Below are 14448 nucleotides of genomic sequence, written 5' to 3' on the forward strand. Positions count from 1 at the left end.
TTGAATGAAAAAAAAAACAAGTGTCTTACTTGGTTAATATCTTAAGTTTTCAAAGGGGAAACTTAGAGAAGAGTTTTTTATATCTTAGGCACAAAGTGAGAAGTTTAATATGGTGGGTGTTAGAGGTTGTAATATATTGTTATAGGTGTGTTAAGATAGTGGATTATCTCACTAGGTAAGGCCCTGTAGACGTAGGTAAACTGAACTATGTAAATGTATCGCGTGTTCATTATTTTTCTACCTTGTTCATACTCAATGCCTAAATAGTTGACACTGGTCACTGTCACTACTTTTGTTTTGCTTACAAATAGCAAAATTGAAGTTTCAATTGGTATCAAAGCCTCCTACTAAACACATCTAGTGACTTTTTTTTTTGTGTTGATATTTGCTTGCCATAGAAGGTTCATTAGGAACACAAGTGCCTACGCTCGATGGTGCTAATTATGCCTACTAAAAGGTAAGAATGATGACTTTTATCAAGTCATATGATAAGAAAGTTTGGAGATCAGTCCTTATTGGATGGGACCAATCTTTCACTAAAGTTGATTAACTCCACAAAGTCAAAATTGATTTAGACCATTGAGGATGAGAAGTTTGCCAATACTAACTTTAAAGCTCTCTATGCAATTTTGAGACAATATATAAAGGAACGAATACTAGGAAGCAATCTAAGCTGCAGATGCTTACAAAAAAGTTTAAAACCTTATAGATGCAAAATAATAAGTTAAGTGGCAAGTTCTATACCAAACTCTATGATTTATCCCATTAGTTTTTTGCCCTTGAAAGTGAGCATTCAATTTTAAATTTGGTTAAGAAGGTTCTTCAATCTTTTCTTGAACAATTTAACATCAATGTTACAGTCATCAAGGAAGATAAAGACTTTGATACCATGCTTATTGATGAGTTGGTTCGGCCTCTACAAACCTTCGAAATCAATATGGATGAAACAAAGAGAAATATGAGCAAAGAGGAAAAGAGCATTACTTTATAAGCAATTGGAACAATGCCCACTAATTTCAACACTACAATAGAAGCTTTCAAAAAATCAATCTAAAAGAAGTCAAATGTTTAAAAAGTTCAACAACGTTAGACAAGGAAGATCCAAAAAGTTGTCACCAATGAGGAAGCTGCCACTGACAAGAAGAAGAGGATTCAATTTCATAAATGTCATAGCTATAGGCATATTTAGGAAGCGTATGCAAACACCCTAAAGAATAATTCCTTGTGTGTCACTTGGAGTGATAAAGACTCCACTAGTTGTTCAAAAACTGATGAGGAACACCTAAGTAACTACGTTGCTTTTACATTCATAGTGAACATGGTTAATTTTGAAAGAGTATTTGATGCGGAGTATTTAAATACTTACAAGACCGTTTAACGAGTGGGAAATGGTTTGTAATGCTTGTTCTAGATTAGTGGTTAAGAAAGTGAATTAAAGGAAGAAAATCAAATGCTAATTAGGTAAGTGGAAGTAAAAAGAGTTTTAATTGGCTATTGAAATAAAAAATATGGGGAAAACTCAAAATGAACTTGAGTTCACTAAGAAAATGCTCGAGAAATATAATGCAAGTTGTGGAAAACTTAACGAAATACTAGTTGCAAAAAGATGGAGCCCTAGAAAAGGTAGATTAGGTTATGTTGAGTGGAAAGGAAAAGTTGTTGCTAAAGGTCCTACTATTTTTGTCAAAGCAACAAATTATAATAATGGAGAAAGCTTAAACCGCTCAATTATGATCAAGGTTGATAAGAAGGTGTATACCTAACATAAAATTATATGTCGTTATTGTAAAGCATTAGGTCACATCAGACTTAGATGCTTTATGACTTAAGATGGAAGTAAATAGTGCCAAAATTAGTGCCCACTAGTTCCAACACAGTGATGAAGAAGAACAATCTTGCCTAGAGAAAGAAGGATCAAAAGTGTTTACTTGTTGCTTACCATTCCTTGAAGATTATTATAAATCATGTCTGGTACTTTGATAGTGGATGCTCTTGCTACATGACTGGTAATGTCAATTACTTGTCTAATTTTGGTGAAAACCAAATTGGTTGTTTAACATTTTGAGATGGCAAAAAAGGTAGATTTCTTGGCAAATGAGTTTTGAATGTTTCTAGTTTACCTAAATTGAAAAATGTTTTTCTTGTTGATGGCTTGAAGGCTAATCTCACCAGTATTAGCTAGTTATGTGATCAGGGTATGCATATCAATTTCACAAAGTACAAGTATTCCTAAGTGGGAGTGTTGGAAAAAAATTAGTTCAAAAACAATTTTCTTGCATAACAAAAAATAAAAAATTTGAAAACCAATTCAGATTTGTGATATTTATAGTAATAAACTTTAGACCGAATTTACACCTGTGTTTTCGAATAGGCAGATCCTTGTCATTCCTGGCTTTCAACCAAACAATCTTCTCTACTATTTTCATACCACGAACTGATTCGAGTGTGGGTTCAAACAGTTTGAATCAAAACCCATTACTAGAAATAACTTTTTTTCTTTAGTGTGAAAACAAAAAATCTCTTTTCAAATAGAAACTGACAGAATTTTTTATTCCAGGAAAATAGATTCAATAGTTGAGAATAAATTCTCTCTATTTTTGGGTAGGGTAATAATATATTAAAGTTGTGTAAATAGTCCTACTGTGCCATCTATTTATAGGGAGAGAAGGTAGAGTCCTTTTTGAATTGTAGAAGTTTATTTCAATTAGAAAAACGAGCTTCTAGTCTAACAAGAAGTATAGGTGGTGGCAACTCTAGTTAGTATTCTAGGGTTTGTTGTCCACCCCTGTAACACTCCTTACCCGAGACTGTTGCCAGAATCGAGCACGAGGCATTACTAAACTTATTCTATCCCTTAAATAGGTTTAAATTGTTTATTTAAGCATTTCGAATGTGCTGCCATTCTGCGTCAGAGTCGCCTAAAATTCATATCTTGAGTTCCGAAACTCGAAATTAAGATCCGTAAATTTTTCCTGAAACTAGACTCATATATCTATCTACTAATTTTTTTCATAGATTTTTGACTTGGCCAATTAGTACAGTTTATTAGTTAAAGTTTCTCCTGTTTCAAAACTCGACTGCACTAACCTCTTGTTACTACGAACCATGTTTCTTCCTGTACAAAATTCATATCACTAAGTCGTTTATTTCTCTTAAAACTAGACTCAACAAGGATTATAACCATATAAATTATACCTTCTAATTAGTTTTGTACAATTTATGGTGAATTTCCAAAGTTGAAACAGGGGTTCCAGAAATCGCTCTGACCCTGTTTCACTAAAACTCAGATATATCATGAAATATAATACCTTTACCTATTTTTCTTATTTCATAAGAAAATAGACATAATAAGCTTTAATTTAATATATTATTCATCTTCAAAATATGTTTATACAATTTTTAGTGATTTTTCAAAGTTACGTCATTGCTGTTACTTGAATCTGTTTTTAGGTTACTTTCACATTTTCATAATTTTCATGTGATAATCACCATTCAATCATACATATTAATAAACATGCATATCATCGGCCATTTTATTAGCTAATCACTAGCAAGTATTTACACATCATTCATTGTTCATATTATACCAAAAGTGGCTAAGTTTCTATACATGCCATACACAAAACAAAACGTCTAATTATACCGAGTTATTTCTTTGATAGTGTGATCGGCCTCCGACGTTTCCTTCGATCCCCGAGTGGCTAGATAAGTACTATAAGAAGAAGAAAATAAAGAGATTAAGCACTAGGCTTAGTAAGCTTACAAGCAAATAAATCACAACATTCAACATAATGGATAATTATGCATAATATCATCTAACATCATAAATTTCTTTACTTCTCAATTTCTATCTTCTTCTTTATTCCCTTACCTTCTTTCTTACCGACCTTTCCTTTTCATAAGTATAATCTACTTTTCCTTTGCTGTTAATTCACTGTAATTTAACTCGTATCCTGACCCGTTGAACCACTCGGAATACTAAGGATACTAGGTCGTTCTGTCTATCAATATCCTACCAATGCCATGTCTTTGACATGGACTTACATGAATTATTCCTGCTCCAATGCCATATATAATATGGACTTACATGGCTCAATCCTGTCTCCAAAGCCATATTTCTAATATGGACTTACATGGCTCATTTAGATTACGTCTCACAACCCTAATATCCTAACATTCCTAGGGTTCAACCGGCTTTCTAACACTTTTCCTCTGTCACTTCACCTTAAATTCGACTTTAAATATTTTCATAACATAAATATATAAATGCTGGAAATTGACAATAATAATGTAAAATAAAATAATATTGCATTTATTTACTGTAAACTTACCTCGATACAAAATGTGACTAAACTTTACAATTTAGTCCTTTACTTTTTCTTTTCCCCGATCTACTCTCGAATTTCGCTCTTCTTGATCTATAATAGCAAATTTAGCTTATTTAATACCAACATTTATCAAAACAACCCTTTACTCAAACTTTGGAAAAATTACATTTTTGCCCCTAAACTTTCACATATTTGCACTTTTGCCCCAAGGCTCGTAAATTAAACTTCATCCTATTTTCTTATGTTTTATGACATGCTGATCATTTTTCCTTCTATGGCAACATCAAATTCACACACTAACATGTACTTATGACTATTAGGTATTTTACCGATTAAGCCTTTTACTCGTTTTCACTTAAAACCAAGTAGCACAAGTTGTCTAACATAATTTAAAACCTCATATTCCATCATAAAACATCAAAATACACAAATTTCACCTATGGGTATTTTTCCAAATTTGATTCCTAACTTAAATTATTGCTAGCATAAGCTTTATCGAGCTAGGGACTTCAAAACGTAAAGATCATTAAAAGCGGGCTTGGAATCACTTACTATGAAGCTTGAAAGTTGAAGAAACCCCAGCTATGGAGACAGGTAAGGTTCTGCTGGTAACTTGAAGAAGATGATACAATTTTATCATCTTTTTACCTTTTATTAATGTTAATAACCAAATGACCAAAATGCCCTCCTTACTAAACTTTCAAAAATTCCTTCCATGTCCTAATTTTGTCCATGAACTTAAAATTGGTCAAATTACCATTTAAGATCTCCTAATTAATATTCCAAAATAATTTCATACTAAAACTTCTAGAATGCAAGTTTTGCAAATTATTCGATTTAGTCCCTAACCTCAATTTAAGCACTTTATGCATAGAATTTTATCACGAAATTTTCACACAATCATGTAATCATACCATGAACCTCAAAATAATAATAAAATATTTTTTTACCCTGAATTTGTGGTTTCGTAACCTTTATTCCGTTTAGGCCCTATTTGAATGTTACATTTCTCCCCCTTTAGGGATTTTCGTCCCAAAATCTTACCCGTGAAGAGATATGGGTACTGTTTTCAGATAGCCTCTTGGGTTCCCATGTAGCCTCGTCTACCCCATGTCTATTCCATAGTACTTTCACAAGTACAATACTTTTGTTCCTTAATTGCTTTACCTCTCGAGCTAGAATCTTTCTGGGTTCTTCACCGTAAGTCATGTCTCGTGAATCTCAACCTCTGTTTGAGAAATCACATGTGACGGATCTGAACGATAACGACGTAGAATAGACACATGAAATACATTATGAATCTTCTCTAACTCAATCAGTAAAGCTAACCGATATGCTAATGGTCCGACTCTCTCAATCACTTCAAACGGTCCAATAAAACGTGGACTTAGTTTGCCTTTCTTGCCAAATCGAGAACTTTCTTCCACGGGATACTTTCAAAAAACTTTGTCACCAACTTGATATTCGATCTCTTTTCTTTTAAATCGCATACGACTTACCTTGTCGTCAAGTCGCTTTTAAACAATTTCGATAACTTTCACTTTTCTTCCGTTTCTTTAACTAGATCAACCCAGAATCGGCTTTCTTTAAGCTCATCCAATATAAAGGTGTGCGGCATTTACGTCCATACAAAGCTTCATAAGGTGCCATCTTCAAACTTGATGATAACTATTATTGTAGGCAAACTCTACCAATGGTAAGTATTTTTCCCAACTACCTTGAAATTCTAATACACAACATCTAAGCATATCTTCAAGTACTGAATAACTCTCTCGTGACCATCGATTCGAGGGTGAAAAGCCGTACTAAAACTCAACCGTACCTAAAGCCTCTTGTAACTTCTTCCGAACCGTGAAGTAAATCTTGGATCTCATCGAAATGATCGATAATGGCACTCCATGTAGTCTAACTATCTCGAAATGTATAACTCGGCCAACTTGTCAAGTGAATAATCCATACGGATTGGGATAAAATGAGCCGACTTAGTTAGCTTATCAATCACAACCCATATTGCATCTTTCTTTTTCAGTGTTAACGGCAATCTGTCACAAAATCCATAGTAACTCGTCCCATTTCCATTCCGAACTAGCACGAGTTGCAATAATCCCGAGGGTACCGATGTTCGCCTTTACGTTGACAAATCAAGCATCTAGAAACAAACTCGAAATATCTCTTTTCATTCCTACCTACCAATACAATTTCTTCAAATCATTATACATTTTTGTCTGCTGGATGAATAGATAAAGAAGCGCTATGTGCTTCTGTAAAATCTTTGAATAAGCTCATCATTCTTTGGTACACAAATTCGTCTCTAAACATCAAACAACCATCGAACCAATCCGAAATCGATTCTATGCCCGACTCACATTGAACTCTTTTAGCTTGTAACTCATTATCATCTTTCCGAGCTTCACAAATCTCTTCAAGAAATACCGGTTTAGCTCTAAATTCAGCTAAAATAGAACCATCATCGACATGGCTAAATTGGTATTCAAAGCTCGCAATGTAAATAAAAGTTTCCTGCTTAAAGCGTCAGCAACTACATTTGCCTTACCTGGGTGATAATCAATCACTAACTCATAATCTTTAAGCAATTCCAACCATCTTCTTTGTCTCAAATTCAAATCTTTTTAAGTCATCAAGTATTTCAAGCTTTTATGATCGGTAAATATCCGGCACCTTTCACCATACAAATAATGTCTCCAAATCTTCAATGCAAATACAATAGCAACTAGCTCTAAATCATGTGTCGGATAATTTTTCTCATGTGGCTTCAATTGTCTAGAGGCATAAGCAATTACCTTTCCTTCCTGCATGAGTACACAACCGAGCCCATTCAAGGATGCATCATTGTAAATCACAAATTCTTTACCGGTTCCTATTTGTACTAAGATAGGAGCTTAGTCAACAATGCCTTTAACTTGTCAAAACTTTGTTGGCACTTCTCATCCATTCAAACTTAACATCCTTCCGTAGCGGTCTCATCAACGGGTAGCTATAATGGAAAATCCTTCACAAATCGTCTATAATATCCGCAAGACCAAGAAAACTTCTAACTTCGATACATTTCTAGGAGGCTTCCAATCAACAATGGTTGAAATCTTACTCGTATAAACCTTAATACCTTCACCGAGACAATATGTCCAAAAAACCAACTTCGTAACGAACTCACTTTTTTTGAACTTGGCATACAACCGATTATCTCTCGAATTTGTAAAGCGTTCTCAAATGCTCGCATGCTCGGTCTCATCATGAGAATAAATCAAAATATCATCAATGAACACAACTACAAACTTATCTAAGTATGGTCTAAAAATTCGGTTCATTAAGTCCATAAAAATGACAGAGCATTAGTCAAGCCAAATGGCATCACAAGGAACTCATAATGACCATACCTAGTCCGGAAGCGATCTTGGGACATCGACTCTTTAACTCGCAACTGATAGTATCCGGATCTCAAATCTATCTTGGAAAACACAGTAGCTCCCTTCAATTGATCAAACAAATCATCAATTCTAGGCAATGGATACTTGTTCTTTACTGTTACCTTGTTAAGTTGCCGATAATCTATGCACAATCTCATCGATCCGTCTTTTTTTTTCACAAATAGCACTGGTGTACCCCATGGTGAACTACTGGGTCTTACAAAGCCTTTATCTGTTAATTCCTGCAACTGAGCTTTCAATTCTTTCAATTCCAATAGAGCCATTCTATAAGGAGCAATAGAAATGGGCGTGGTACCTGGAATCAACTCAATACCAAACTCAACTTCTCTAACAGGAGGCAAACCTGGTAGTTCTTCCGAAAACACATCGGGAAACTCACATACCACAGGCACTGATTCAATTTTCAATTCTGGATCTTTAGTGTTCAACACAAAAGCAAGATAAGCTTCATACCCTTTTCTCAAGTATTTCTGAGCAGACATAACAGAAATTATAGGAAATGAACTATCTGACTCTTCTGAATTAACCCGAAGAATTTCACCATTTTCACACTTCAACTCAATGAATTTCTTTCCACAATTCACTATCACATCATGTGTAGTCAACCAATCCATACCAAGAATCACATCAAACTCATCAAATGGGAATAGCATGAGATCGGCCGGAAAACAGTAGCCTCTAATCATTAAAGGACAATTTCTACATACCTTATCTACTAATACATGCTTGCCTAATGGATTCGATACTTTAATCACAAATTCTGTAGATTCTATAGGCATACTTATACTAGGCATCAATTTCATACAAACATAAGAATGAGTTGAACCCGGATCAATCAGAGCAATGACATTAATATCATGTAGAGAAAATGTACCCGTAATCACATCGGGAGGATGCCTCTTGGCGTGCACGAATAGCATAAGTCCTTGCAGGGGCTCTAACATCCGGTCTCACAAAGAATCTCTAGAGGTACCTCATTACTTGCTCCTACTCCGGTTGCCTCGATGATCGCCTCTAGTAGGAGCATTTAGGATCTAGCACTCTGTGTTACCTCTCGGCTAGCCACTTCGGACATTCTCGTACAAAATGATCTGGAGCACCACATTTATAGCAAACATTTTACTTTGCCCGACAAGGACCATAATGAAGTCTACCACACCGTGGACACCACGATCTACCCTGTCTAACATTACCTACACTCGTAGTCGAGATGGTCCGAGCCTTGGATCCTTAAATCTGCTACCTCTATTCGACTAGATTGCCCGTGAAAAGCTAAATCGGTAAAAACTCTCTGGGCCTCTTGGATGTAGGTGAAATGATCTCGCTCATCTGTCTCTTCTTTGTATCTTGTGTCTCTGTCTCAACTTTGCCTTTTCTTTTTAATAGCTCCTCGCCTTACTGTGCTCTCTCAACTAAAATAACGAACTCTTTTATTTCTAGGACACCCTTGTGATCGGATATCATCATTTAACCCATCCTCAAACCTTTACACAGGATAGCCTCTGTGGACACACATTCTTGAGCATATTTATGAGCCCGACAAATTCACGCTCATAATCGGTCAAATCATATTGCCTTGTTTCAATTCCAGAATTCCTTTCTCTTCGGTCAATAAACCTCGATGATGTACTTTTTACGAAATTCTTCTGAAAGAAATCCCAAGTGACTCTCTCTTCGGTACAACTGATACAAGTGTCTTCCACCAGTAGTAGGCTGAGTCTCTAAGAAGTGATACTACACATTTCATACATTCCTCGGGTGTGCAAGATAATTCGTCAAAGACTCGATAGTATTTTCTAACCAAAATTCGCTTTTTCGCATCATCATCTTTTGTTGCTCGGAACTCTTACGCCCTTGTTTCCTGATTCTATCAACTGGTGGTTTTTCTCTTACCACTGTACCTGTGATTGGGGAAGCTTGAGCTACATGGGTAGCCTGAGAATCATGAGGGGGTGGAGGTCTAACTGCCGGATTCGTACGAACGAACTCGGCAAACAAATCATTCAAAGCTCGGAAGAGAGTTTCTCGAGTCACTCCTCCCTGATCAACTATTACTGGCCTATTCTTAGATGGCGCTGCCCCTTCTGTGGAAGCAGGCGCATTACTTTCTACATCATCATCACCGGCTCGCCCGGGATCCATTACTATAAAACAAAATATTTAAAAAAAATCGTCAAGAGTCGTCACACTATCAAAATACAAGTATGGCATGTATAGCTAGACTTTTTCTCACACTAACTGTTCCGAGAACCGACTAAACCTGCTCTGATACCAATAAATGTAACACTCCTTACCCGAGACTGTTGCCAGAATCGAGCACGAGGCATTACTAAACTTATTCTATCCCTTAAATAGGTTTAAATTGTTTATTTAAGCATTTCGAATGTGCTGCCATTCTGCGTCAGAGTCGCCTAAAAATTCATATCTTGAGTTCGAAACTCGAAATTAAGATCCGTAAATTTTTCCTGAAACTAGACTCATATATCTATCTACTAATTTTTTCATAGATTTTGACTTGGCCAATTAGTACAGTTTATTAGTTAAAGTTTCCCTGTTTCAAAACTCGACTGCACTAACCTCTTGTTACTACGAACCATGTTTCTTCCTGTACAAAATTCATATCACTAAGTCGTTTATTTCTCTTAAAACTAGACTCAACAAGGATTATAACCATATAAATTATACCTTCTAATTAGTTTTGTACAATTTATGGTGAATTTCCAAAGTTGAAACAGGGTTCCAGAAATCGCTCTGACCTGTTTCACTAAAACTCAGATATATCATGAAATATAATACCTTTACCTATTTTTCTTATTTCATAAGAAAATAGACATAATAAGCTTTAATTTAATATATTATTCATCTTCAAAATATGTTTATACAATTTTTAGTGATTTTTCAAAGTTACGTCATTGCTGTTACTTGAATCTGTTTTAGGTTACTTTCACATTTTCATAATTTTCATGTGATAATCACCATTCAATCATACATATTAATAAACATGCATATCATCGGCCATTTTATTAGCTAATCACTAGCAAGTATTTACACATCATTCATTGTTCATATTATACCAAAAGTGGCTAAGTTTCTATACATGCCATACACAAAACAAAACGTCTAATTATACCGAGTTATTTCTTTGATAGTGTGATCGGCCTCCGACGTTTCCTTCGATCCCGAGTGGCTAGATAAGTACTATAAGAAGAAGAAAATAAAGAGATTAAGCACTAGGCTTAGTAAGCTTACAAGCAAATAAATCACAACATTCAACATAATGGATAATTATGCATAATATCATCTAACATCATAAATTTCTTTACTTCTCAATTTCTATCTTCTTCTTTATTCCCTTACCTTCTTTCTTACGACCTTTCCTTTTCATAAGTATAATCTACTTTTCCTTTGCTGTTAATTCACTGTAATTTAACTCAGTATCCTGACCCGTTGAACCACTCGGAATACTAAGGATACTAGGGTCGTTCTGTCTCATCAATATCCTACCAATGCCATGTCTTTGACATGGACTTACATGAATTATTCCTGTCTCCAATGCCATATATAATATGGACTTACATGGCTCAATCTGTCTCCAAAGCCATATTTCTAATATGGACTTACATGGCTCATTTCGTTCGTCTCTGTCAACCCTAATATCCTAACATTCCTAGGGTTCAACCGGCTTTCTAACACTTTTCCTCTGTCACTTCACCTTAAATTCGACTTTAAATATTTTTATAACATAAATATATAAATGCTGAAATTGACAATAATAATGTAAAATAAAATAATATTGCATTTATTTACTGTAAACTTACCTCGATACAAAATGTGACTAAACTTTACAATTTAGTCCTTTACTTTTCTTTTCCCGATCTACTCTCGAATTTCGCTCTTCTTGATCTATAATAGCAAATTTAGCTTATTTAATACCAACATTTATCAAAACAACCCTTTACTCAAACTTTGGAAAAATTACATTTTGCCCTAAACTTTCACATATTTGCACTTTTGCCCCAAGGCTCGTAAATTAAACTTCATCCTATTTTCTTATGTTTTATGACATGATGATCATTTTTCCTTCTATGGCAACATCAAATTCACACACTAACATGTACTTATGACTATTAGGTATTTTTACCGATTAAGCCTTTTTACTCGTTTTCACTTAAAACCAAGTAGCACAAGTTGTCTAACATAATTTAAAACCTCATATTCCATCATAAAACATCAAAATACACAAATTTCACCTATGGGTATTTTTCCAAATTTGATTCCTAACTTAAATTATTGCTAGCATAAGCTTTATCGAGCTAGGGACTTCAAAACGTAAAGATCATTAAAAACGGGGCTTGGAATCACTTACTATGAAGCTTGAAAGTTGAAGAAACCCCAGCTATGGAGAGAGGTAAGGTTCTGCTGGTAACTTGAAGAAGATGATACAATTTTATCATCTTTTTTACCTTTTTATTAATGTTAATAACCAAATGACCAAAATGCCCCTCCTTACTAAACTTTCAAAAATTCCTTCCATGTCCTAATTTTGTCCATGAACTTAAAATTGGTCAAATTACCATTTAAGATCTCCTAATTAATATTCCAAAATAATTTCATACTAAAAACTTCTAGAATGCAAGTTTTGCAAATTATTCGATTTAGTCCCTAACCTCAATTTAAGCACTTTATGCATAGAATTTTATCACGAAATTTTCACACAATCATGTAATCATACCATGAACCTCAAAATAATAATAAAATATTTTTTTTTTACCCTGAATTTGTGGTTTCGCAACCACTGTTCCGTTTAGGCCCTATTTCGGAATGTTACAACCCCTTTTAACATGAGGGGCTTTTGGGCCTCTCCTATATCGAGTCCAATTACAAGTACTTTTCGGGCTTTTAACCTAATACTTTATAATTTGATTAATGTATTTTCATCTGATTCAAAGAAATTTTTGGAATTGGTTACATTCTTTCGATCAAAAGTGTATCATGTAAGACTTAATGGTTCATGTGATTCTTTGATCGAAAAAAGAAAGAGAGAAAAAAAAGGGCAAGCTACTGGCATTTTTGAAATGATTAAATATCATCAAAGTAATGTCTAAACCCAATTATTTAAGTCAAAGATAAAAGATCCCAGAACAAGGAAACACTTTTTGTGATTTTCTCAACAACTAGATTAAAATGAAGAATCGAAATAGATTCTAAGCGAGACCCCCAAAAAAAATGGATTAGTGACCACTCAATAAAAGAATGCTAGGGTTAGATAAATAGATCATGGCAGAAGAATTGGTGAGAGAGAATATAACTTTTTGTGTTCTTCATTATGGAAAATCTAAAAAAACAAACGAAAAAAATCGGAAGAAAATTTTGGAAAGAAAAAGAATTTAAAAAGCACTTGAGAAAAATTGAAAAATTGAAAAGAAAAGTGATATTAAGCTTTATTGTTATATCTTTTGTTGTTTTTGCTTCGTTTGTAAATGCTTTTATTCTCGAGTGGTGGTGAAAAAAGGGGCACTCAAAAAGTGGAGTAGAGAATATGCTCAATTTTCAATCATTAAGTAACTTGAGTTTAGGTTAAGCCATTGTTGCCTAAGCCCCATTATAAGCTTCTAAAAACCTTAGTAACATTAATGCATAATTGGAACCAATTTAAAGGAGAAGCAATGGATAATGAACTTACAATAATTCATTTTATTTGTTATTTTTTAAATGTATAAATGAGTATGCAAACAAATATTTGGCACACGCATGCATAGAAGTTCTTTTTAGACATATTCAACAACTTATATTCATGATAATGTTAAGTTGCTTTCTTTTCACTCATTTGAAATATTGCCTATGAGTTATGCAAGTATCTTAGGATTTCTATGTTTTTTTTATTGTATTTTAGTGTTTTACTTAGAGATAAGTAAAAATGTGAGTGTGGGAGTACGATGAGCGAATATTTATTACATATTTTTTGCCTTAATTTGCTCATGTTTGCATTTGTTTCGGAATAATTTTTAGCTAGTTTTGAGTTTTTTTAGGTGAATTTACAATGAGTTTTTATAGAATGAATATTTATTTATTTTTATTACTTTTTAATTACTTTTATTGCTCTTTAGATGTTTTTTTTTATTTAATAAGCTTTTTAAAGGGTGAAAATTTTGACTTGAAAGGCAGTGGAACGAGGACGAGCTGGAAAATAACAAAATATGAATTTGCCTAATATGGCCTAACTTCGAAAATTGCACTTTAATTTTGTGTTTTATTTCTACTAAGGTAATGTGGTCTTTTCACCTTAGTTTGAGAGGTTGTTTTAAAATTTTGTAAATTTTATTAATTACAATAATTAAAAATACATGATTTAAAAAAATTGTTGAGAATAACACAAATATTTTATTTGAAAAATCTTTCGAAGAGGATAAAAATTATAGACAAAGATAATTTTACTAAAACAACAAAAAAAAGTATAAACGATAGAGATAAAACTAAATCCGAAATCTAAAATAAAATCCTCAAAATATAAATACAAAATTCACTAAAATTTGTAAAATTAATATTTAAATATATAATGTGTTTTCTTTCTAAGTAGAAAAGAGTGTGATTATAGGTTAAATTTATAGATCAAATAATATTGAAATAAACTATAATAATCAGAGATGAAATAGTAAAAATAGAGTTTAATTAGA

This window comes from Gossypium arboreum, chromosome 4, assembly GCF_025698485.1.
Source record: "Gossypium arboreum isolate Shixiya-1 chromosome 4, ASM2569848v2, whole genome shotgun sequence".
Taxonomy (NCBI): domain Eukaryota; kingdom Viridiplantae; phylum Streptophyta; class Magnoliopsida; order Malvales; family Malvaceae; genus Gossypium; species Gossypium arboreum.